The following is a 4,887-nucleotide window of genomic DNA, read 5'->3' as shown; positions in this document are numbered from 1 at the left end:
CAAAAGGCTTATTGTAACTACCACATATTGTCACATAGCACATTAATATTCACAGAGCAGTGTAGGAACTATCAGAGCCCAGCCATAGCCATCACATGTCCATTTACATAACATAACATATACTAACATACATGTCCATGAACATAAGTGTTCCATTTACACCATCATTTGGCTCCATGCACATTTTCATGTATATTTCCTCATAACACAGAAGAAGGCCACTTGGCATATTTAACACAGAACTAGTCTTAACTGTATTATGGATCGATCAGAATCAGAAATAACCTTTATTATTACTGACTTAGATGACATGAAATTTGTTGTTTTGAGGCAGCAGTACAGTTCAAGCATAAAATTACTACAAATTACAAATATAATTAGTGCAAAGAAGAAAGAATAACGAGCCCCATTGTCACAGGATTAGGTTTAACTGGGATATAGCTTAATGCACATTGTGATAGAACTCGACTTATTTGTAACATAGCTTGATGTTTAGAGCTTAATGTAAATGTAATATAAGTAGATACACAATAGTACAGAACTGGTCTTAATTGTAATATAGCTTAATTTTCAATGTTACCGAGCTTGATAAAATTGTAATATAGCTAGATTCATGTTTTTATAGAAGAGCTTAATTATAACAAAGCTAGATGCATTTTATGATAGAACTTGGCTTAATTGTAATAATAATATAGCTTGATATATACATTGTCATAGAATAGAGCTTTGTTATACTATAGCTTTATTAAGTTCCTTGACCAGTGTCATAGCACTCAGCTTAATTGTAATACAGCTAACAATACATTGTCAGTGAATTCAACTTATTGTAATAACTCTTAAGTATTGTCATAGAACTTAACTGTAGTACATCTCAATGCAAATTGTAAATTGTCACATAGTCCCACGTACATTGCCACAAAGCCCACTGTAAATTGTCACATAGTCCCACCTACATTGCCACAAAGCCCACTGTAAATTGTCACATAGTCCCACCTACATTGCCACAAAGCCCACTGTAAATTGTCACATAGTCCCACGTACATTGCCACAAAGCCCACTGTAAATTGTCACATAGTCCCACCTACATTGCCACAAAGCCCACTGTAAATTGTCACATAGTCCCACCTACATTGCCACAAAGCCCACTGTAAATTGTCACATAGTCCCACCTACATTGCCACAAAGCCCACTGTAAATTGTCACATAGTCCCACCTACATTGCCACAAAGCCCACTGTAAATTGTCACATAGTCCCACCTACATTGCCACAAAGCCCACTGTAAATTGTCACATAGTCCCACCTACATTGCCACAAAGCCCACTGTAAATTGTCACATAGTCCCACCTACATTGCCACAAAGCCCACTGTAAATTGTCACATAGTCCCACGTACATTGCCACAAAGCCCACTGTAAATTGTCACATAGTCCCACCTACATTGCCACAAAGCCCACTGTAAATTGTCACATAGTCCCACCTACATTGCCACAAAGCCCACTGTAAATTGTCACATAGTCCCACCTACATTGCCACAAAGCCCACTGTAAATTGTCACATAGTCCCACCTACATTGCCACAAAGCCCACTGTAAATTGTCACATAGTCCCACCTACATTGCCACAAAGCCCACTGTAAATTGTCACATAGTCCCACCTACATTGCCACAAAGCCCACTGTAAATTGTCACATAGTCCCACCTACATTGCCACAAAGCCCACTGTAAATTGTCACATAGTCCCACCTACATTGCCACAAAGCCCACTGTAAATTGTCACACAGTCCCACGTACATTGCCACAAAGCCCATTGTAAATTGTCACATAGTTCCACCTACATTGCCACAAAGCCTGTTGTGTTATATAAATAAGCATATATTTTTTAGTTGGCATATGCCTATAATGTAAATTCACCATCCACACATTAGTATATGTCTTATTCTTCCAATGATGGGCAGGTAGGGCAGCGGGAAAAAGCCTTGCTCTGTTGGCTCCCCAGTCTTGTGTCATATAAGGATTCCCCAAACGCTGTCACAGCACTCAGTGGCCCAACTCTCATTGAGAGCTGACGGGAGCTGCTGGGTTCGGGAAGAGCTTGACCAATGCCATCCCAGGCATGAATAGACTGGAACGTTCCACTCCTTAGAGTGTCCACCTAGCAAGCCCTGGGTAGGGTTCTACCGCTGGCTACTGAGGCAATGGGGTTCAGGTTTTCTAGAATGGGGAACAGCAAGCCACCAGCCAGATCGGTCCTCTCAGTTACACCCCTGCACCTTATTTTCATGGCAGACACGACAGGTACCATGGTTTTTTTGCCAAGGTGTCAGTTGTACCTGCAATGAAAAGACCCAAGGGGGGGTAGATGGGTATGAGGTATGAGGTAACTCATTGGATTTGAGATGGCAAGGTTGGTATGGTAAAGCTTTTGGGGCATTCTTGGATTAAGGGGGCCATAATTGAAGTTCGGGCATACAGTGGAGGGTGGGAAAGATGCTCTGGTGTGATGGAGAGAGCCTTTCCAGTTGGTAGCTTGCTTGCTGTTTCTCAGTTGGGTCTGCCCAAACCCTACTGGCTCTGTACCAATGATGGGATCCTGGCTTCGACTTGGTCTGTGGACACTTTAGGGGTGTGTCATTCATGCCTAATGGATAGGTCTTGATCCCAATGCATTTTCTCATAACAACACTTCCACCAACTCAAGAGGAGTGCTGAGTGAAGTGGCAGCGTAAGGGGAGTCTCCACATGGCTACAAGGTTAAGGGGCTCTCAGAGGAAGGTCCTTCCCCGCTACCTACTTTGCGCTACGTGGGAAGAATCTGACCATCACTCTGAACCCGGAACACACGCATCAGTCAGTGATAAGCTGCCGGTCTTTGCAGGAACATATAGATTGGGTTACTATCCTTTTAGGAGCAGATTGATAATATTGAAGTTACGTCTATGGGTTGCTTTGGACATTCTTGGGAAGATAAGAACTTATTGCTGTCCCCTTTACTAATACTTTTGTTTTCTTTCCAATCTGTAGACTCCACACCTGTAGTATTCTTTTTGATCTGTCTTTCTTTGATATTAATTTATACAGTTGTAATATTAAGCTGGCTGGTAATGCATCACAGTTTTCAGTGATCTCCTGGAGCTTTGCTTGACTGCCCTTGTGGAGTCGGGGAGGAATTTCCCAAAGTTTTTCCTGAAATTGGCCGCAGGTTTTTATCTTTGGTTTTTTGCCTCCCCCAGGATTCAGCATTACCAGCATTTTGGGGCAGGGTGGGGGGATTCATATTGGTAACCTTTGAATTAAATGTAAATGCAGTGTAAAATAAAATATAATTGGACAAAAGCAAATTAAGTCTCTTTTTTAAATGATCACTCTTTATCTTATCACTCTGGCTCACCAAATACTTGCAGCAGAATAAAATGTCCAGGTAGCCTCAGCTTCACTGTATTTTGGTGAGGAGTTGGCAGCCAGTGACCAACCTACCGTGTAGGTGCACCCCAGTCTGATATGTTGCTGTCCAAAGGAAGTGGTGATGGGTGGTCCTCAGTGGACATGGGGTCTCTGCACAATTCTCCATTCAGGATTTGGCAGAGAGGGGGTTCAACTATAAGAGGAGCAAGAGAATTTGCAAACTCTTTGGATTGGTGCATCAGGAGTTTGGTTCCAGGCTGCAGCTTCAAGTCTCATGCTTCGAATCTTTATACAGTTGACCCCAAGTAAGGAAGACCCGAAACGAAGGGATTTGTTCAACCCACCCTGCCTGCCCCACTTCCAGGGTTATGTCCGTGCCTGTGTGTATCCAAAGAAGGGAGCGTACAACATGCCTTCTGCCACCAGCACAGGAGTGCATCGCCATCCTCCAGGGCAGCACTTAGATTGTCGTTCCCTATTTGTTTTACACAGTAAGTAAAAATAAATAGTGGGTGGGGACGCTGAAGGTGATGACGTGTTCAGGAACATCATCCAAACCCCAAACCTCCGGGCTTCCATCTCATTCTACCACCAGGGGCAGCCTACAGTGGCCAGTTAATCAACCTGCACATCTTTGGGATGTGGGACGAAACCGAATCACCCGGAGAAAACTCACTGGGTCACAGGAACAATGTGCAGACTCCACACAGACAGCACCCGAGGTCAGGATTGAACCCAGTCAGTGGAGCTGATAGCCAATCTTCTGTCCATGACCAATTCCATAGTCTCTTATCTGGCACAATACAGATTACCTCCTGAAAATCCAATGCACTTCGCTATTGTACTCTGTCATCCTCCTTACTTTTTATATCCTCAAAGAACAATAGCTTTGTCGTAAAGATTTCCCTTACATAGAACATAGAACAGTACAGCATAGGAACAGGCCCTTCAGTCCAATATGTTGTGCCGAACTAACTAAACACTTAACTAAACTAATCCCTATGCAAGGTCCATATCCCTCCATTCTTTACAAATTCATGTGCATATCCAAGAGCCTCTTAAACACCTCTATCGTATTTGCCTCCACCATTACCCCGGCAGCACATTCCAGGCACCCACACTCTCTGTGTAAAAAATCTTGCCCCACACATCTCCTTTGAACTTACCCCCACTTATTTGCCCTCTGGTATTAGACATTTTGATCCTGGGAAAAAGGTACCAGCTATCTATGCCTCTCACAACCTTATTAACTTCTATCAGGTCTCCCCTTGGTTTCCGCTGCTCCAGAGAAAACAACAAAAGTTTGTCCAACCTCTCCTTATAGCACGTCCTCCACTCCAGGCAGCGTCCTGGTAAACCTCTTCTGCACCCTCTCCATAGCCATCCTTCCTATAATGGGGCAACCAGAATTGAATGCAATACTCCAGATGCAGCCTACCAGTTTTACAAAGCTACAACATAACTTCTTAACTCTTGAACACAGTGCC

The 4,887-nt window shown here is 43.3% G+C and overlaps 1 long non-coding RNA gene across 1 annotated transcript; it reads right to left on the bottom strand.

Annotated features, from left to right (window-relative positions):
- Positions 1-793: 793 nt before the first annotated feature.
- LOC127575472 (uncharacterized) lies at positions 794-1,746 on the bottom strand. Its single transcript, XR_007957069.1, has 3 exons — positions 1,434-1,746; positions 1,082-1,345; positions 794-993 (listed from the first exon to the last, which is right to left on the bottom strand). It is a non-coding gene; the product is annotated as an uncharacterized LOC127575472 (long non-coding RNA).
- Between the last annotated feature and the right edge of the window lie 3,141 nt (positions 1,747-4,887).

The sequence above is a fragment of the Pristis pectinata genome, chromosome 1 (assembly GCF_009764475.1).
Source record: "Pristis pectinata isolate sPriPec2 chromosome 1, sPriPec2.1.pri, whole genome shotgun sequence".
NCBI lineage: Eukaryota > Metazoa > Chordata > Chondrichthyes > Rhinopristiformes > Pristidae > Pristis > Pristis pectinata.
This window is presented reverse-complemented; position numbering and strand designations above follow the sequence as displayed.